Raw genomic sequence first — 22,972 nt, forward strand, 5'->3', positions numbered from 1 at the left:
TGGGAGCAGATGATTCTTTTTCAAGATCAGAATTTGTACCAAAGACAATCTTATATATATTTAGTGGTCAAAAAACCATAAATGCTCCATCTTAATTGCATATTATTGGCATTACTGATTTAAATGTCCAAAGCATATTATTTCCTTTCCATTTTTCTCTTCTTACTTCAAGTGTACCTTGGCTTTCATGGTGATTATAAGTTGCCTATTTTTTAAGTACTTGAATCTTTGAATCATCACACACACTTTAAAAGACTAAGCCTTAGAATCTCAAATCCCAACAGCTAAGATGACATTTTATCTGACTTCTAAAAGACACACACACACACACACACACACACACACACACACAGAAGTGCTTGCTTTTACAGTTTCTAAGAAGAATTTCTCTAAAGCTTTTTGTTTTCTCTCAAGATTACACAATTGGTATGTAAACATTACTATTCTCACAATATCTGCCTATTTTGGAGTCAAAATTATTTACTGAGAAAATTCAAGACATTGAAACTATCAGGGTGATGACTCAGTTTTGGAAGGTCCATAATTATGTCTAAAGCAGAACCTGCTGACAGAGTTCAAAGCTTAGGATTTCAAAGTTATTGGATTTTGAATGCAATGAAATGCAGTGAAGGGCCTTCACTGGCCTCAGTGGGGGAAAGGACTTGCCTAGTGAGTGGTCTGAAGGAGATAAACAAAACGTATTCTAATGTGATCCAAAGTTAATGAACTTTCAAGCATGCACAAAAGGAACAAAATTCAAATGCACACATCAGTGATTTATATAGCTATAACTTAATTATTTGGGAGGAATTTCCATTTGTGTTATATGTTCTATTATCGATGTAACTCAATTGGATTGCCTTCTTATATTTGCATTTTAATGCACTAAGAGGATTTAATTTGAACTTTTCTCCCACAAGGCTATTCCAAATGGAAATTTATTTCTACGTTACTATTTGAGCTGTATTCCATTCATTACAATCAAACATGTCAGAGTGTACTATGTTGCATACAATCACTCAGACTGTGTGATTAGTATGGAACCAAACTCAACTTAATTTTTTAAATAACTTTGTCAGCTCTGGAAAATGACACCAATTCAAAGCTGTGCTTCATCATGATGAGGTTGTAAACATCAAAAACATTATGATTATTTTGAAAATTTGATTAGACATATCTAATGATCAATAGGAAAAAAGTGAATTCGTATTTCATCAAGGAACCAATGCAGAAAAGCAAAAAGAATTGGGTAAAATCTGATATATGGTACACATATTATTGTAATATTGTTTGTTAAACTTATTTTTATAAATCTATTTCTTTGTTTTGGAGTTTTCTTATAAAAAAGCTTATAAAAGTATATGTTTTATTTTTATTTTTTAAAGATTTTATTTATTTATTCGACAGACAAAGATCACAAGTAGGCAGAGAGGCAGGCAGAGAGAGGAGGAAGCAGGCTCCCTGCGGAGCAGAGAGCCTGATGCTGGGCTCAATCCCAGGACCCTGGGATCATGACCTGAGCCAAAAGCAGAGGCTTTAACCCATTGAGCCACCCAGGCACCCCAAAAGTATATGTTTTAGAATGCAAAGTTAATTCTAAAAAGGAGATATCCACACAGAATTATTGTTATAGTTTTTAAATTAAGAAGAGAGAATTCTGAAAAATTCTTTAAAAAACATAAATTTCTGTATAATACAATAGTATTTTGAATAAACCCACATCTAGCACCTGTACACACACATTCACACACACAAACACACAAGTGCAAATCCATACAAACATACATATTTACATATATAGACATACACATAAAATTGGAATTTATTTTTTAACAAATAATGAAATGGAAGTATTATAATGATCTCAACTTTTTAATGGGTTTTAAGAAATGAAAATTAAAATGACTATTTAGAAATATTTAGGGCAAAATGCTTATAGAATAGTGTTGGTACATATGACAGAAATAAAACTTTATTTTCAAAATATCTTTAAAAAGGCAAGTTTATAGAGGTTTTTATATAGTATTTATAGTCTAGATTGCCTACATTATACAACAAAGAATTCCAAATCTCAGAAACCTATTTGTTTTTCAAAGTGAATATTTGCCTGTGCTATATATCCATTAATTATTGGCAGGAAAAAAAGTCTTTTTGTGGAATTACTAAAATAAATAAATAAATAAAAATGACCTGACGAAGAGTTCCCCATCTTATGACACCGTCACTCAACATGAGCATCAGGATATGCCATTGCAGGGGAAGAAAACATAGACAATCAGGCACCAGCTAATAAACACTGACAGATAGGAGTTCTCCTATTAGGTCTATGCCCTTTTCACTGGCCAAACAAGTCACATGAACACACCTAACTTCAAGAGGATGAGACAGTGTAATCTCTGTGTATGCTCAAATAGTAAAGTGAATTTTAAAAATTTGGTGAGAAATAATAATTTCTACCATACTTCAAGATCTTTTTCTTTTTTAACAAAACTGAACTCCCAACATGGAACTTGAACTCATGACCCCAGAATCAAGAGTCGCATGTTCTACCCACTGAGCCAGCCAGTTGCCCCTCAGGCCCTTTTGCATTGTAAAGATTTTAACACCCTAAAATGTATTATGATTCTTAAAGGCTGTGGTGAGACTGTACTGAATTTCCTAAACTTTCTTAAAAAGTGATTTTTTAAGAAGATTTATTTATTTATTTGAGAGAGACAGAGATAGAGGACAAGCATGGAGGGGAGGAGCAGAGGGAAAGGGAAACTCAAGCAGGGAGCTAGAAGTGGGGTCCGATATCAGAATCCTGAGATCATGGCCTGCTCCAAAACCAAGTCTGGCTTAACTAACTGTGGCTCCCTGGCACCCCCAAAAAGATGACTTTTTATGTGGGATATTTTTGCACTAAATATCTGTGAATATACTTTGAAATAGTAGTTTATGCTGTATTTTAACATAGAGATAAATAAACTAAAAATATGTTACAATTGCACTATAGTAACTAAAATTTTTACTTTTTTGTTACTGAAATGCATCAAATTATAATAATTCCTTATTCATATAGCATTATAGTGAAGGAAATTATAATGATTTTCTGGAATTCAGACCTTAACCCATTAAGCATGTAATGTTATTTTCTTTCTTATACTTGAATAGGGCTATCTATATATCTATATCATCTCCATCTCTCTCTGTGTGTCTCTTTATATCTCTCTATCTATCTATCATCATCATCACTGAATGTATCTAAAGAATGGTTCCTCTTTAACTGAAGTAACTAAATTTTGGGGTGAATCTATTTTTTTGGAAAAATCAAATATAGAGTTTCCTTTCTAAAATAAATTCCTTAATAATGACATTCTGTCATAATTCCCATGTTCCTTATAAAGAGGAGTAAAAACAAATATGTTCAGATCTGTGATTTTTCTACCATAAAATTACTAACTGCCCATAAAATAAATCACTATGTTTATAGCTAAACATAGCTTTGTTTTATAGCTAAAAATAGCTTTGTTTTACATTATCTTAATGTCTAGCTCATTTTATAAGTTTTAGGTTGCAGAAGGTTGCATAAATAGTACATATCCCATGCTAGATAGCCATGTAGCCAGCCAACATTCAATCCCCTATTGTAAACATCTTATATTAGTGTGACACATTTGTCACAATTAATAAATCAAGACAAATATATTACTATTAACCAAAGTTAATAAAGTCCATACTTTATTCTGACTTCTTTAGTTTCACCTGTCTTTTTCCTTTTCTTTTTTTTTTTTTAAAGATTTTATTTATTTATTTGACAGACAGAGATCACAAGTAGGCAGAGAAGCAGGCAGAGAAAGAGGAGGAAGCAGGCTCCTCGCTGAGCAGTGAGCCCGATGCGGGGCTCGATCCCAGGACCCTGGGATCACGACCTGAGCTGAAGGCAGAAGCTTTAACCCACTGAGCCACCCAGGCACTCTCTTTTTCCTTTTCTAAGGTCTCATTGAGGACATCACATTACATTTAGTTATTATGTTTCTCTAGACCCTTCTTAACTGTGATTTCACTAATTTTCTAATTTTTACTTTTTCAAAATTTAGTAAATATTCTTAGCTGGCAATTAGTTTCCAAACATCTTTTTAGGTCACTCTGACTCACTTAACATTGAAATGTTTCTTTTCAAATAATACCAATCAAGTCTAACATTAAGAAACATTTCACACGAAGCTGTTTTCACAACAACAAGCAAAAACTGGATTTTAAAACTATGGTGGTTCTTTGATGCTTGGTTTTTCCAAATGGTCCTATAATAAAAGCTGTAAGATTGCTTTGTAGTACAGAATTATAAATTTACTCTATTGCCATGAGAAATTTTAAAAATAGAGTGAAAAGTACAAATTGAATTCACATTTTTATGCATCATTTAAGTTAAAATTCTATTTGATATCAATCCACTATCCTTTCTCTGAAGAGGTTTTCTAGAAGAATTTCTTATTATTTGTACTGTTTCCTTAGTTTGTCTATTTCTTATTCATTTGTATTTACAAAATTAATGTTCTAACTATATAGACCACTTAGGTAAGTGACAGTCATTTGTACCTGTATGACTGACCCACCCTCATTACCTAAATCACAATCTGACTTACCTAGAATATGGCAGATTACTGGTCAACATTAAGCTAAATTTGATAACTAAAACTAATACATATATACTTAAAAATTGAAACTATCAGAACTTTACCATTCTAGATGAGTTTATAAAAGATCATTCCATACTAGTTAACCAATTCTTCCCTCAGATAAACACAGTAAGTGTACCATTAAAAAATTCTCAGACACAATTCAAAATAAAATGAGATAAGATGCACTATTAGTATTTTTTTAGTGTGATAATTATTGTGTCATATTAACTCCTTTTATGTCTCCAGTTAGTTAGAACTCTATTGCATTTTCAACCATTATATTTAGTATGTGAATGATTCTAGTGGCTCATCAACTTTTTTTAAATTTTTTATTTCTTTTCAGCGTAACAGTATTCATTGTTTTTGCACCACACCCAGTGCTCCATGCAATCCGTGCCCTCTCTAATACCCACCACCTGGTTCCCCCAGCTCATCAACTTTTAATACATTCCATTGAAAATGTACTTATTGACATATTAGTAGGTATAAAAATTTCAATGTACTTGGGGATTTTAGTGGATATATCACATATAAATATAAATAAATATAATATAAAATAGAATAGTACTTATTTTAAGGTAAACATGAGAGTATACACTATCTATAATAGTGAAGAGTATTCACTATCTATAATAAATCATCATGTATGTAGTTCACCCTCCAAACCCCCAAAGAAATAATCATTTTTATCTTAAGCATATAAAAGTATTCCACAAGGTAGCCAAAAAAAATGATCTGAAATTTCTTGAAATCCATGTGATTTAGTACCATACTTTGGATTTTTGAGTCAGGCATTATTCACTTATATTTCCAGAGGAATGACTACCAAGCCACTTTACAAATGAATACAATTGAATATATATGAATATATATTTGATAAATATATATGAATATATATTTGATAAATATATATGAATATATATTTGATAAATATATATGAATATAATTTGAAATTCTAAGTGCTGTAAGGATTACAAAGGGTAAATTCTGAAGAAGTACCACATGTATTACCCAGCCTGAAAAGCATATATATTAAAAAAAAAAGTGTTTGACATTACTCTACCAAAGTTTGTCAGGAAAAATATTGCAAATTAAAAATCAAAACCTTCTGTATGTATCTTCACCATATGATTACAGGTGTAAGGTTCACAAACAGACTTCTAGCATTCACAAGTACAACTCTACCCCAGAAATGAAATGTCTGAGAGAATCTTGTTTAGGATTATACACAAAAATCTGGAAGTGTGCAGTGACTGGAATGAACTCCATACACAGCTGAGTCTAACCTCAATTAAAATTAAATGGCTTAATCTCTGTTTTCTCATTATTAAATTAGATGATAATAAAGATTCCTTCTTCTGAAAAGTCAATGTATATTCAGTTAATTTTTCTATATATTTTATATACATTGGTATAGATACATACATATTTGATTTTTATTAGAAAAATAATAAAATTTTTAAGAATATTTTTGTTCCTATAAAAAAACACCTTATGATTGTACTTAATTTGTAAGTCAGTTTCAATATGATGTCTAGTCTGACATATTTCTAAGATAAAATATTTAAAATATATTAGAAATAGAAGTCCTGATACTCCCTCATTTAATGATAAGAATTGAATGAAAAACCCAAATAAGATTACATTAATAAATCTAGTTTTAGGGGTGCCTGGGTGGCTCAGTGGGTTAAAGCCTCTGCCTTCAGCTCAGGTCATGATCCCAGGGTGCTGGTACGGAGCCCCATATCGGGCTCTCTGCTCAGCAGGGAGCCTGCTTCCTCCTCTCTCTCTGCCTGTTTCTCTGCCTACTTGTGATCTCCGTCAGTCAAATAAATAAAATCTTTTAAATAAATAAATAAATAAATAAATAAATCTAGTTTTATTTTCCTTTAAATTAGGGAAAGTTTTAATGCATGGTGATTTTGCTTTTGCAAAACTGTAGCATTTCTTTATTAAAAAATAATGAATAACCAAGATTGCACTGGTATACTATCTTTGTTTAGAATTTTAGATATTCAAGACATGAGTCATTTTGAGGAAATCTTACCTACTTGAGAAACCCAAGTGCTTTCTAGAAAAATGTGGTGGGCCTACTGTATTTTTATTTAAGACCTTAAACACTGAAAAAAATCAGCTTGCATGGAAAATATGACTAAAATTATAGAATTCTTAATATATCGTCCTAGAGCACACACCTTTTTTGCTGTTAAATTATCAAAATCATAAGATGTAACACTATGATCAAATATCTCAAGCATTACTAGCTTAAATCTATTGTAATCATTATAGAAAATAATACAGCAATAGCCATTTCTAAACTTAAGTATAATCAGTTGATTTTACCAAGTAATTCAACTTCTGGGGAAATTTTAAAATAACAATAAAAACTTCGAATGGATTTCAAATACACCTTTTCAAAGTTTATACATCACTCAACATTCATATAAAACTGCATGCAAACAATAATATGTAAATTTTACTAAAATGCATATTTAATATGATCTCAATAAATCATATATATTACTATTAAATTTAACTGTCCCATGGAAAATGGCAATTAATTCCAAAAAATGTCATTATGAAAGGAAAGAATCTATTAATTTATCATTAGTCAGGACAGAATAATACTATCACACTGAAACCATGTTAAGAAGTTACTAGTACGGGATGCCTGGGCGGCTCAGTTGGTTAAGCAACTGCCTTTGGTCATGATCCTGGAGTCCTGGGATCAAGTCCCACATCAGGCTCCCTGCTCAGCAAGGAGTCTGCATCTCCCTCTGACCTCTCTCCTCTCATACTCTCTCTTTCTCATCCTCTCTCTCTCTTAAATAAATAAATAAAATCTTAAAAAAAAAAAAAAAGAAGTTACTAGTAATAAAATTTGCCTTCCTTTTCAAGAATGCTGCTATATAATAACTCATTCTCAAAAATCCATGCTAAGTTTTCAGTTGAACCTTTGGGATATATTTAATACTTTCTGATGCAGAGAAAAAAAATTAAAATTTTAATTTGAAAAAATGTTTTAAATTACCGAGTTTTATATTTTCAGAAAAACTCTGGAAAATTGTGGAGCAAGTCCCAATCAAAAACAACCTGAGAGTTCCTAATTTCAAATTTATGAAATATATAAAAATGGGACTTGACTCTCAGTATGAAATTGCTTATTGAAAACATCAGGACTGCTTAGGAATTTCTAAGGATGGATGTCCTCTACCTTTGTGCTTTTTGGTTTTTGGAAGTTTAGAAGGATGCTGCCACAGGTCCTGGCTAGAACACAAACCTATGTTTAAGTCCAGTATATCTAAGCTAACCAGTAACATTTTCGGAGAGGACCCAATTTATTCTTAAGGCGATCACAGATTTGGGCCACCTGGGTGGCTCATTCAGTTAAGCATCTGCCTTCAGCTCAGGTCATGATCCCAGGGTCCTGGGATTGAGTCCTGCATCAGGCTCTTTGCTCAGCAGGAAGCCTGCTTCTCACTCTCCCTGACTTTCTCCCTGCTTGTACTCTCTCTGTCAAATAAATAAATAAAATCTTTAAAAGACTATCACAGATTTAATTCAAGCCAACTAATGCTTTATAGTATTAAAGCATTAAAGCATACTAAGCATCTATTTCTGATGTTCTTTTTTCTGGATCAAGGACCCTGTGCTAAGATCTAAAAACTGGGGCAGGAAAGATTTGCTATCACAGAGTGGGGTCTTTATCGTGTTCCAACAATTTATAAATCAAACCTGTTTACCTTCTATTTCAAATAGGACCCCCCAAAATTGGGAGAAATGGTGAAGATTCTTTAAGTGTTTAAATAACCATGAATCTCACAATTTCAAAAAGGTTATGTTGCACTTAAAGATATATCCATTCCCTACATATGAAAAAGACAATTTTTTTTGTATATTTTTATTTTATTTTTTTGTAAACATATAATATATTTTTATTCCCAGGGGTACAGGTCTGTGAATCGCCAGGTTTACACACTTCACAGCACTCACCATAGCACATACCCTCCCCAATATTTGAAATTCTAAGTGCTGTAAGGATTACAAAGGGTAAATTCTGAAGAAGTACCACATGTATTACCCAGCCTGAAAAGCATATATATTAAAAAAAAAAGTGTTTGACATTACTCTACCAAAGTTTGTCAGGAAAAATATTGCAAATTAAAAATCAAAACCTTCTGTATGTATCTTCACCATATGATTACAGGTGTAAGGTTCACAAACAGACTTCTAGCATTCACAAGTACAACTCTACCCCAGAAATGAAATGTCTGAGAGAATCTTGTTTAGGATTATACACAAAAATCTGGAAGTGTGCAGTGACTGGAATGAACTCCATACACAGCTGAGTCTAACCTCAATTAAAATTAAATGGCTTAATCTCTGTTTTCTCATTATTAAATTAGATGATAATAAAGATTCCTTCTTCTGAAAAGTCAATGTATATTCAGTTAATTTTTCTATATATTTTATATACATTGGTATAGATACATACATATTTGATTTTTATTAGAAAAATAATAAAATTTTTAAGAATATTTTTGTTCCTATAAAAAAACACCTTATGATTGTACTTAATTTGTAAGTCAGTTTCAATATGATGTCTAGTCTGACATATTTCTAAGATAAAATATTTAAAATATATTAGAAATAGAAGTCCTGATACTCCCTCATTTAATGATAAGAATTGAATGAAAAACCCAAATAAGATTACATTAATAAATCTAGTTTTAGGGGTGCCTGGGTGGCTCAGTGGGTTAAAGCCTCTGCCTTCAGCTCAGGTCATGATCCCAGGGTGCTGGTACGGAGCCCCATATCGGGCTCTCTGCTCAGCAGGGAGCCTGCTTCCTCCTCTCTCTCTGCCTGTTTCTCTGCCTACTTGTGATCTCCGTCAGTCAAATAAATAAAATCTTTTAAATAAATAAATAAATAAATAAATAAATCTAGTTTTATTTTCCTTTAAATTAGGGAAAGTTTTAATGCATGGTGATTTTGCTTTTGCAAAACTGTAGCATTTCTTTATTAAAAAATAATGAATAACCAAGATTGCACTGGTATACTATCTTTGTTTAGAATTTTAGATATTCAAGACATGAGTCATTTTGAGGAAATCTTACCTACTTGAGAAACCCAAGTGCTTTCTAGAAAAATGTGGTGGGCCTACTGTATTTTTATTTAAGACCTTAAACACTGAAAAAAATCAGCTTGCATGGAAAATATGACTAAAATTATAGAATTCTTAATATATCGTCCTAGAGCACACACCTTTTTTGCTGTTAAATTATCAAAATCATAAGATGTAACACTATGATCAAATATCTCAAGCATTACTAGCTTAAATCTATTGTAATCATTATAGAAAATAATACAGCAATAGCCATTTCTAAACTTAAGTATAATCAGTTGATTTTACCAAGTAATTCAACTTCTGGGGAAATTTTAAAATAACAATAAAAACTTCGAATGGATTTCAAATACACCTTTTCAAAGTTTATACATCACTCAACATTCATATAAAACTGCATGCAAACAATAATATGTAAATTTTACTAAAATGCATATTTAATATGATCTCAATAAATCATATATATTACTATTAAATTTAACTGTCCCATGGAAAATGGCAATTAATTCCAAAAAATGTCATTATGAAAGGAAAGAATCTATTAATTTATCATTAGTCAGGACAGAATAATACTATCACACTGAAACCATGTTAAGAAGTTACTAGTACGGGATGCCTGGGCGGCTCAGTTGGTTAAGCAACTGCCTTTGATCATGATCCTGGAGTCCTGGGATCAAGTCCCACATCAGGCTCCCTGCTCAGCAAGGAGTCTGCATCTCCCTCTGACCTCTCTCCTCTCATACTCTCTCTTTCTCATCCTCTCTCTCTCTTAAATAAATAAATAAAATCTTAAAAAAAAAAAAAAAGAAGTTACTAGTAATAAAATTTGCCTTCCTTTTCAAGAATGCTGCTATATAATAACTCATTCTCAAAAATCCATGCTAAGTTTTCAGTTGAACCTTTGGGATATATTTAATACTTTCTGATGCAGAGAAAAAAAATTAAAATTTTAATTTGAAAAAATGTTTTAAATTACCGAGTTTTATATTTTCAGAAAAACTCTGGAAAATTGTGGAGCAAGTCCCAATCAAAAACAACCTGAGAGTTCCTAATTTCAAATTTATGAAATATATAAAAATGGGACTTGACTCTCAGTATGAAATTGCTTATTGAAAACATCAGGACTGCTTAGGAATTTCTAAGGATGGATGTCCTCTACCTTTGTGCTTTTTGGTTTTTGGAAGTTTAGAAGGATGCTGCCACAGGTCCTGGCTAGAACACAAACCTATGTTTAAGTCCAGTATATCTAAGCTAACCAGTAACATTTTCGGAGAGGACCCAATTTATTCTTAAGGCGATCACAGATTTGGGCCACCTGGGTGGCTCATTCAGTTAAGCATCTGCCTTCAGCTCAGGTCATGATCCCAGGGTCCTGGGATTGAGTCCTGCATCAGGCTCTTTGCTCAGCAGGAAGCCTGCTTCTCACTCTCCCTGACTTTCTCCCTGCTTGTACTCTCTCTGTCAAATAAATAAATAAAATCTTTAAAAGACTATCACAGATTTAATTCAAGCCAACTAATGCTTTATAGTATTAAAGCATTAAAGCATACTAAGCATCTATTTCTGATGTTCTTTTTTCTGGATCAAGGACCCTGTGCTAAGATCTAAAAACTGGGGCAGGAAAGATTTGCTATCACAGAGTGGGGTCTTTATCGTGTTCCAACAATTTATAAATCAAACCTGTTTACCTTCTATTTCAAATAGGACCCCCCAAAATTGGGAGAAATGGTGAAGATTCTTTAAGTGTTTAAATAACCATGAATCTCACAATTTCAAAAAGGTTATGTTGCACTTAAAGATATATCCATTCCCTACATATGAAAAAGACAATTTTTTTTGTATATTTTTATTTTATTTTTTTGTAAACATATAATATATTTTTATTCCCAGGGGTACAGGTCTGTGAATCGCCAGGTTTACACACTTCACAGCACTCACCATAGCACATACCCTCCCCAATGTCCATAACCCCACCCCCCCAACCCCCCCCCCCCCATCAACCCTCAGTTTGTTTTGTGAGATTAAGAGTCACTTATGGTTTGTCTCCCTCCCAATCCCATCTTGTTTCATTTACTCTTCTCCTACCCCCTTAACCCCCCATGTTGCATCTCCTCTCCCTCATATCAGGGAGATCATATGATAGTTGTAAAAAAGACAATTTTTGAAGGAAAGCATAGTGACAAAGAAAGGTAGTATCAAAATATCCTTAATGCCTTCTTGAGCTCCCTCTACTGATTTTTAGATAGTTGTTAACCTGACAGAGATTTTTTAACAAAACATATATAATTATCAAAATGTCCAATCGAGTGCCAAGATCAAGGGTTGTTTTCACAGCTGGGCACAGAATTCTACTCCAGACATTATCAATTAAATTGTACTATTTGTGCACAGACATGAAAACAAACTCAATGAAAGATTTTCCCCATCCTCAGACTTCAGTAAATAAAAAATAGGACACTTGTCCAAAGAAAATAAACATAGAGGGTATTTATTTTAAATATTTGTTGTCATTACTTGTAAATATATAGACTTAAAATGCAAAGTATTTCTAGAATTTTTCTCTTCATTTTAAAAATTTTTTAGCTCAGTTAATTATAACTTTATGAGAAATCTCACCAAAAGAAGTAATTTAGGGAAAGCATTGCCACAATTTGTGCAATTTCTTTCAAGTCATACTTTTTGGTTTTTTGTAAATGCACCAACTTTTGAGATTCTGCTAAAAGACTGAGTTGTTGTGCATCTAAGTGCTGTATTTATTTCATAAAGTTGTGGATGTATCTAGATCACATTTCTTTTGCATTTTCCTTACATGGTCCCATGATGTCATACTTTTTAATAAACACTGTGGTTTCTCAAGCATGTGCACAAACGCAAAAGGCATGCTAAGCATTTCTCTTCCCCTAATAATGCCATAGTGTCTAGGATAATGAATCACTTGACATAAATACCAGCTCACTGGATCATTGCCTCAAAGGACCATAGATTTTAAAGCCCTTAAGTTTTCTATGAAAGAATGTGAAGTTCTGAACAAATAAGCTATACAACGCACAGAGTACAAACTAGTTTTCAGAAATTAGCTTCAAGTCCCAGAATTTGGTGGCAATATCTGCTCTGTACAGTGTATTTAAAAGTGGAAGGAAAAATTAATCTAAATAACACATTTCAAACATATTGTAGTGCCAAGCAAAGAAGGATGCTAATTTTCACTAACAAAAAAAAATTTTTTTTAAATAATAATTTTCATCATGATGGGAGCCTTTGGATTTTGGCAATAATTTGACATTCATAAATGGAAGAGATATGCTAAAGAATATATATAAATGGCCAACAGTACATGAAAAGTTGTTCAACATCACTAATCATCAGGGAAATGCAGACTGAAACCACTATGAGCTATCACCTCACACCTGTTAGGAGGTCTATTATCAAACAAGAAAAAAAAAAGCAAAAAACAATAACCCTGTGCATTGTTGACAAGAATGTAAAATGATACAGGCGCTATGGGAAACAGTATGGACATTCCTTAAAAGTTTAGAATATAAATATCATATGATCCACTGATCCAACTCTTTCTGGCTATTTATCCAAAAAATTAAAAGCAGCATCTCAAAGAGATATATTCATCCTCACATTCATTGCAACATTATTCACAATATCCATAAGGAATGTCAGTTTATCAGAAACTACTTAATGGGCACCACAGAATGCCAGAGTTCGCACCCAAGATAACCCTTACCTTAGATACCATTTTTATTCCTTAGTAATCCTTTACCTGTTTAACTTTTGATCCTGACATTTACCACTAACAAACATGATCTTCTGTCTGTATTAGTTTGCTTATTGTCTGTCTTTCCACAGAAAGAATAGGGTGGGAACTTTCTATCATTCTCACTCAATTCCCAGCACCCCAAATGGCACCTGAAACACAGTAAGCACTTAATTATATTTATTGAAATGATTATTTTATATTAAATATGTTTTAATGTTTTTAAGAAAATTACTGTTTATTAAATTTAAAATTGAATTGATATACTAGTTAATTTTCTTTAGCTTTTGTCAAGATAAAATTACCATAATTGTATGAAAACTATAAAAGATGTAAGTGCAATACAATTTTTTGTATAACAAATGTAAATAAAAATAATTACCTAAATATTTACCAATTTTTAGACCAAATAAATAAGAACAAAATTATTAGTATCATAAATGTGATATTCTTTTGAAGATGACATTCTTTTAAAATGTAAAGTTTTTCTTTCAAAGTAAATATAATTTATTGCATCATTTTAACTTTCTATATAATATATAAAGCATAATATTAAATATAAATCCCTTATTTGCATGGAAAGATTCTATGTTGCATAAATAAGATAATAATAATAAACCCTTTGTGTGGTTTTCAATTCATCAGAGACCAAAGGCCAAAAAAAAATAAATAAAAACAGAATAGATTAACAAAACCTAGAATCTAAAAACATTAACCAATCCATGAGCATAAATTACATGTACAAAACATAATAGAGGCAGATATAAAGGATAAACTTCAATGATGATTGTATAATATGTAAATGAAGTAATTTTAAACCACAAAGTTTTGCACACATGGAAGGAATTCCTAGGATTCTTCCTTTAAAAAGACCTTAAGATTAATTAGGAAGAACAACCTAAGACACATAAAAAATCCAAAAGCCACACCAGAGTGTTCATTGCATAGTTCAGGTAATAAATGCTGGAGATTCGTGGGACAACAGCAATAGAGAAAAGGTTCTAAGGTTCAAGCAGAACTTGAGTCAGGTATAGTAGGCAGAATTCTTACATGCATCCCAATGACCCACAGTCTTGTATAATCCCCTCATCTTGTGTGTAGGTAGAACTTTTAACTTGCTTTTGACCAATGGAAGATGACAAAGTGATACAGTGTTCCTGTGGTTATTACATTATACGGAAAGGAGGAGAGACTTAAGACATAATTAAGGTTCCAAGTCAGCTAACCTTATGTTATCAAAAAGGGGATTATTGTAGTTGGACCTGACCTAATGAGGTGGGCCCTTTAAAAGCAGATTTATAGATCAGAAACTGAAGGAATCAGTGAAAGTTTTATCTGGCCTTGACAAAATAAACTTTTATGGATTCTGAGCTGAAAAGAAAGAAAAGAAAAGGAAAGAAAGAAGAAAGGAAGAAAGAAAGAAAGGAAGGAAGGAAGAAAGGAAGGAAGGAAGGAAGGAAGGAAGAAAGGAAGAGGGAGGGAGGAAGAAAAAATCTTACCAATGACCAGTGATCTTAGAGGAGGAACCTGGGTCTCAAATAAGAGCCCACTCCTGGCTGAAAACTTGATGTGAGATTCTAAGCAGAGGACCCAGCTAGTCTGAACCCAGACTTGTGACTCATGGAAACTGAGATAATAAATGCTTAAACCACTGAGGTTATGGCAATTTTTATACAACAATAGAAAACAAATATGTACATGTGAAAAAAATACAGATCTTGGTGATATCCAAGGTGATGCTGACTTGACATTAATTGCAACAAAAACTGGAGCCTCTGGAAAGCACATATGAGCACAATGTGCTCTTATATTATTAAAAAACTTGGCTGGAAATAAAGAAGTGAGATGTAGGTGGAGATTCTTGAACACACAACAGTGCAGAGAGGACACTGGTTTTGTACAGAGGAAAGGAATCATACTTTATATTTTGATCCATCTCTGTTTTACATACGTGCATTGCACACATGAGAAAATTGAAAATCAAATTGATTATTCGCAGGCTATAGAACCAATAACAACAACAAATAGAGAATTTCAACTTAATATAGTAAAAAGTAGAGATCCACTGATGATTTCTGAAGAACACAGTGACAGTTAAAAGCTTACTTTAACAGAGAGGAATCTTGAAGAGATATGAAGTCTGTATCAGCGAGAATAGTGATACTAATCAGGCAGCTGGTTTCAGACAGAGCTTGGTCTGAGTCCCAACTCTGTGGGCAATGTCACTCTTTAAGCTTTGGTCTTTCGCTGTCTACCTCCTATGGTGTTGTGCATATAGAATGTAATGATGTTTATAAATACTTAGCATATTGTATGATACACTATGAATTGCTAAAAAAATTTACTTTCTATTTTTGTCATCTGTAATTATCACTGCAGGAAGAAATGAGAATCAGGGAGATCAATGTAGAGAGTGTCAAAATATTCTATTGAGATGGGATATTGTGGGTCAAGGTAAAAGTGATAAGATGAGGGAATAGCAAATAGGAATTAGGTAAAGTTATATAACAAAGGGAAGAATGTCAAAACTTGGGGAGTCCCTGCATATAGTATAGTAAGAATGATGTATGTTTAAAACACCTGTGAGTTTTTCAGACCTAGGTGAATAGGTAAGTGTGTCATTAACTGACAGACAAAAAAATTAGGATGGGAGACCACATTAAGGATGAGATGATAAGTTCATGGAGTTTGTGCTGTCACCATGAAATCAGAGTTAAAATGTCCAGCCGACCTTTGTAAATATATTAATGGAGTTCAGATCTGGGCCAGAGCTATATATTTGGAAGATATCTGTGAAGAGAGAATAATTGTAACTGTTGAAGTGAACAGACTTCCTGCAGTGCTCCACAGAGAATGAGGAACAGCGAGTCAAATGAATAGTGTACAAAATAGTTCAGAAATGTCAAGATTAAAAACTTTTATACCAGGCTTCATTTCAAAAGTAAAGCACCAATATTGCTAACTGATATGTAAAATATTTAATAAAAGCTGTATTGTCTTTCACGTTTAAGCTAATTTCCTCTATAAATCAAACTTTTCTATCTCCTTTGGGATCCATTTAATAAGGACAACCCAAAACTTGGGTAATGAGGATTCACTAGGGAATCTAACGCAACTCTATGGCTCACCTGGGAAGTGTGTTATAATTATGGCCAACAGTATTCACCTCTTCTCCTACTCAGTGAGCTTAATCCTCTATGAAAACAAAGAGCATCAGCTAGTGGTCAATGTTTCCCTTCATACCTCAAATAGAGTTAAAAAACAATAAATGCAGTATTTAGTGTTTCCTAAGTGTTCAAGAACCCACTTTAGACTACCTCTTTTTATTTTGATTGCTTTATTTCATCTCACAGTCTATTTAAAATATTAGTAGCTAACTAGTCTGAAGGTTTGAATAGGACACAAGTGGTAATTGCTTGAAGTGGGCTGAAGTTCAAGATGTCTTTGTATTTGATATTCAGTAGGACTTTTTGGGGGGGGACCTAGAACTCTTTGGACATATTAAAGGGTATTCTACTGTTCTTATTCTATTTAACTTGGAAAGGGAAATATTGTCTGTCCCTACTGCTATTAATGGTAAATGATATCAAGCAATGTAGCATCTTTCTAATATTAAATACAAAGGAAAAACTTCTTAAAACCTTTGTGCATTCTAAAGTGTGTATACTAAAAAATAAATGCCATAATATCATTTCTATATAACTTAATAATTAAGTGAAAGACTTGGGGAAAGAGTAAAGGTGGATTCACGTTTAGTAAAGAAAGTCTCACAAAAAATGCAGTTTTAAATAAGACACACCAAGTTGAATATTTGACCTAAACAGAGGTGCTGGAGTGCACAGTATAATCACAAAAGGGATGAGTTAGGTATGATTGTTTAATCCACCTGTTCCTAGTTGTGTGATCAGAACCTGGAGAGGCGTACAATTCTGATCTGACCGTCTATTTTCTCATATTTCAAATGAGGACAATATGAATTTTTCAGTTATACAAATGTTAGACTTAATGTAAATAAAATAGCCTAATATGAGTAAAATATATATATACATATATGTGAATAAAATATATGTATATGTATTAATACTTTGAATGATATCTCTTTCTGTCTTCTTCTTGTCATAAGCAAGGCTCCAGGCTCAAAAACTTTATGCTCAAGTATCAATACACAATTTACTGTGAGACAGCAAATGTGTTTATTAGTCGCAAATCACTCTCTTTCTTTCTTTGGAAAGATGAATGGAACCCCCCTCCTTAATCCTAAACGAGGCAGTTCAGAGGCTGGTTGATGTCAGGATCACAGCAATTACTATAGTTTGAGAAAATGGGGCACATATCTACAGAGTACCTGGGGGCATTGCCACTTCATGTTAGTAAAACATCTTTACTTTGAGGGTTTTAGAAATTATAAAAGATAAAGCCTTGATGGTCATTAGAACACTATATAATGTGTTTTGTGGAAGTGGTCCAATCATGAAAGGCAAGTTATTTCCATTTCATCATCATCTTTGGGGAACGTAGTTCAGACCTGTATGTTTTAATTGCTACTGTATGTATGTTTTAATTGCTACCTTAGTGCTACTAACATAGAAAAAATATATCACTAAAGTAAGTTTCTCTTAACTGTCAATTACAATGGATATATTTAACTAAAACTGAACGAGAAAAGTATTTTCAAATCTTTTGCATTGTGTTTTAGAATTGCTAGCAGTGCTATGAACCAGTTATGAGTTGGAATAATATTCTCCGTATTGACATGCAAATGAACTCACTAAGCAACTACTTTGCTTTAGAGATTTACATAATTTGATACCAAAAGCTACATTAAATTAATATTAATTACTTGGTTTTAGAGCAAGAAAGTTCAGAGTTAAGCTGCTCTTCTTCCCACATTTTATGACATCTATGCATGAAAACACTGATATACAAGGAATCAAAATATCTTAGTTATAGGGATATTCCAGCTGTATCCCTTAGAAGTGTATGGCTTATTACCCCAAAATGTATATGAAGTAAACCCGATGTATCTCTTTTAGAGATAGAAACTTTCAAATCCTTTATCAGCACTCATTTTTTTTTTTCAGAATTGATGTGGTACTATAAACTCTTCATTACGTACACATCAATTCTGCTGCTTATTTCCGGCAAATTTTCATTTCCAGTTGTCCCTTCCCTTGCCAATCACACCATGAGAGCTTATGAATGACATTTTCATGGCAAAAAATTGGTGTGTACTAAAGCGTAACAGCCTAAATAAAAATAACAACAAAAAGACACATTTGCTACTAAAAATCTATATTGCATTATAGCTTGTTAAGTGAATTTTTTTTGTATTAAGTAGCATTTCTTGAATTTGCTTGTTTAAGATCATTCCCACTGCAGGTTTGTGGTAGAGTACACCAAGAAATATATATGTACACACACACACACACACACACACACACTGTACACACAATGTACACACATACATACTCATTATATCACACACTCATATTATTATTTAATACTGTCTCTAAAAAACATATTAAAACTCCTTGGAATTCTGAATTTATCAAAAATACTCTCTCATCTGCTATACTAATATTAACTTCCTCAGTACTAAGGTGATTAAAGCACAAAGGGACCAATTGTTTTGTTGTGAATGTTGTGGTGTGGTGACCAATTTAATGGGAAAATTAGGATTTTCCACAAGGGACTCCACAGTTCACCTTAACTAGTCTAGGCCCAAAGGACAATGGAGGTGTTGAAGCAGAAGGTGATTAAGTCTGTTTGGTAAGATAATTGGTCACATGGCTGTTACAATAATGTTAACAACAAGAAGCGTTTTTTCTGGCCTATTAGTTCACATGAGGGTTTAAAACTTTATAATACATTAAGTAATAAAAATACTAGAGTTATTAGGGGGATTGGGTTTGGGGCAGAGTTGATAGAAATATATTATTGAAGGTGTTTTGGTCTCATTTATAAATGAGAATTAAACATGAAAAATTGCTATTATTCAAAGAAAATTCTCAATAAACTATAATTTGCATAATCTCTTAAGTATAATTTAAAAATTACTTTTAAAAAGTCAATCCCCTAAAACTTTTTAATACATTTCTGGTTTATTATTATTTTCTTTAATTCTCTACTGTACATGTTAGTTAATAGATTTTTAAAAAAACCAACTGTTTCATCTTTGTCTTAAATATTATCAAACTGCATAGTTATTCATCTTATCTATAAGAAAAGAAGACATCTACCCAGTAATATCATTTTTAAAGTTTTGAGAAGCTCACTGTGTTTTAAGAAACCAAGATGCAATTAAGAAAGACAACTTGAGGTTGTCATGTGACATATGATTATATTAGTTCAGTTCAATTTTTCTATACATTTGGTAAAACTTCATCATCTTGGAGTAAAAACTGCTGCATGTACTTAACAGAACCTATGCAATGAAATGAATTCATGCTTTAGCAGGCTATCTATAGTGCCATTGAATATTCCTTCGAATTTCACATGGACAAGTTGTAACTCCAAAATATGGTCATTTTTTGGTGTAGCAAAAAATTTATGAAGAGTCACCACATTTAAATATCTTTAATAGGTGTTTTCAAAGTTGGCAATTTTATTTGTTTACAGTAAGTTGTATTCTGTATCCAAACAGCATCCCTTATGTGCTAAGTTTGGGCTTATCATGGTCATCTAATTATCTAATTTTACCTTACCTCAGAACTAAGATATAAAAGCTAATAATGTAAAAAAAATCATGAAAAATGTTTCTAATATTTTAAATGTTAAATCTCATTGAAACTGCTTTACTAGTTTCATGATTGACAATAGCATACTTTGATTTTAGTGCTTAACCATCTCACTGTGACAACACTAAACTTCATCTGAAAGAATTCCTGATACTGGTAGATCAGGGGAACTGTTTATACTCAAACGAAGACACACATCTTAAAAAACTTTATGCAAAAAGAAATCAATGAGATACTGAAATACATTTAGGTGAGCATAGCGTTTATTTCTGTTCTTGCCTTTCCAGTAGGTTATAAAATTAAAAATATATTTGATATTTCAGTAAAGAAAAGAAAACTGAAATTAAAAGAAGCCATTTGAAATTCCATAGTCAGAGTGCTTATACTCACATAGTTTTAAAAAGAAAATTTAAAAATGTATTGAAGAAAATAATTATTCTAAATTAATTTAAAGGAGGATGTTTGGTAGGAGTTTCATGGCCCAGTGTTTCATATATCCTCCTTTGCTCTCTACCTGTTCAGTGTTTAAAAATTTTGTATCAATATTTAATGTAAGATCACATGACTGACAGGAATCCTACAAAGAACAATCTGCTCAGGGTAAAACATGAGAACACTTAAGGGGATTTACATTTAGCCTGTAGTGTTTGCAATAATATCCATTTCTTGTAACAATCACTCTCATGTAGGACTGTGCTGTAAATAAAATGAAAAATCTCTGTGCAGAGGAACTATTTTAAGTCATAAACTTTAAAGCTAAAGTTCATATTTGGTAAGTGTAATGCAACTAGAGCAGAAATTTTTATGATAATTTTAAATAGCCAAATATATAAACTTAAATTAGCATACTCTTGAGTAGCTGAAAAACATAGCCCTAGTCAGTTGAATGATACTTATTAAGTCTGAAACAGCTTATATTTTACACGTTCCTATTAAGATAGGATGTCTAGTTGCAACCTGAACTCTCTCCCTGGAAGGTAAACCTCTCCTCTATATTTTTCCAGCCATCATTTATTCTTAATCTAATGTCACTAAATGACATAAACGAAAATTAATAATTCTATTTTGCAGACAAACATCATGCCTGTCAAATAAAGTAATGAATAGTAATAAGAAATACACAGCACAGTTAACTTCCATCATTTAATAATTGTTCATTATGAGAAGTACTGTTCAGTGGTTTTCTGTACTGAATTCTTTCTTCATACACACTCAAAACACATTGCCAATTGACAAAAGGAACATAGCTTTAAAAGAAAATCTCCTAAGTAGAGAAAAGCTCTCTGTTAAACATGCAAGAGGTTAAACATTGCTGAAATAGCGAGACATTTTCTCAGCCCACGCTTCCCAGTTCCATTCAATTACCAACAGCAGTAGCGGCTATAATACAAGCTAATACTGTATTATTAAATCAGAGCTTCCCATTTACATCCACCTCTAACCTGAGGGGGTGGGGAGGGGAAGACATTTACTAGTCAATAGCAGAATAAACAGCCCCCAACTTGGAAATACACATGACCTTGGGGTGTAGAATTCTCAGAGAATGAGTTTCACAAGTTTTATTTGGATCTACTGCATAATAATGCATCTAATGCACCCAACATGGTATAAATGCTCTTATCCCTCCCACCTCCCCTCCAAAAATGTTAAGAAAGCTCTGTACTTTGCAGTCTATGCCACAGATCTCAGAAGTAATCTTGATTAATCAGAGATTAATCCACTCAAATATTTTTTAAGATTACATTTGTTTTAAACAACTTGTTGGTTGATTTATTTAATGTAATTTACTAACATATTTGGGGCTTGCATTGAATGTTTCTTGTTTCTCGAGCCATGCTGGAAGTGTTGCTCTACAAATTTGTATTTATAAACCAGGATGTAACCTGATGACATTAACTTCACACACACACACACACACACCCTCAACTTCCCCTCTAGGATTCAGTGCTTAATCACCAACTGATGTTCTTGTAATAAAAATAGTAGTAGTAATTATTAAAATAATTATTGCAATCATTGCCAAAAGTCCCGTTTCAAATTATAAAAATCACAACTTGCTTTTTAAATTTTTGTATAGTACTCTGCATTCTCCCCCATTTGTAATAATTTATAATATTCTTTTTCTTACCTTATTTTAAGAGTCAGAAAAGTCTCCCAGAAAGATTCCTAAACGGTGTGGATATATAAATCACAATAATAACAATAGTTTAAAAAAAACCTAAAAGATCATTTCAGCTGGGAAAAGAGGAAAATAGTTTGGTCTAAAACTATAGAAATCTCCAAAGTCACGCTTGAACGGGAGCCTAGGTGGCAAACAGAGGACTCTCTCCCACGTCGGATACCACACTCCTTTGTCAAGTTGATATGGTCCTGCTGGTGAAGCGGGTCCCGCAGGGCACAGAGAGTGCAAGAGGGCGTTGCCTCAAGGTGCTAGAGCAAGCCGTCCGCTCGCGTCCAGGTTCAGCACCGACAGCGCAGTGGACAGCACCAGCTCCTCTCACCTCCAGTTTGTCTCAGTCACTGAACCAGGCTGATTCTCGCGCCTCCTCCCACAGCAAAAGCTGCTGCCACTCAACCCGGGCGTGCCCCGCCCCCATCATCTGACGTAACTATTTTGCATACCAACTCCCAGAGAGGTGCGGGGCCGCCCCTTTGACTGGGCTTACTGCTAGGGTCAGCTGAG

The 22,972-nt window shown here is 32.9% G+C and overlaps 1 protein-coding gene across 1 annotated transcript in view; it reads right to left on the minus strand.

The window, feature by feature from the left end:
• LOC111156442 (follistatin like 5) overlaps positions 1-22,692 on the minus strand; it is a 764,534-nt gene extending 741,842 nt beyond the window's left edge. The window contains exon 1 of the mRNA XM_022517356.1: positions 22,418-22,692. The gene's annotated coding sequence lies outside the window, so the exon portion shown is untranslated. The remainder of the gene's footprint in view (positions 1-22,417) is intronic.
• Between the last annotated feature and the right edge of the window lie 280 nt (positions 22,693-22,972).

The sequence above is a fragment of the Enhydra lutris genome, unplaced genomic scaffold (genome assembly GCF_002288905.1).
Source record: "Enhydra lutris kenyoni isolate GAN:26980312 unplaced genomic scaffold, ASM228890v2 scaffoldscaffold3, whole genome shotgun sequence".
NCBI lineage: Eukaryota > Metazoa > Chordata > Mammalia > Carnivora > Mustelidae > Enhydra > Enhydra lutris.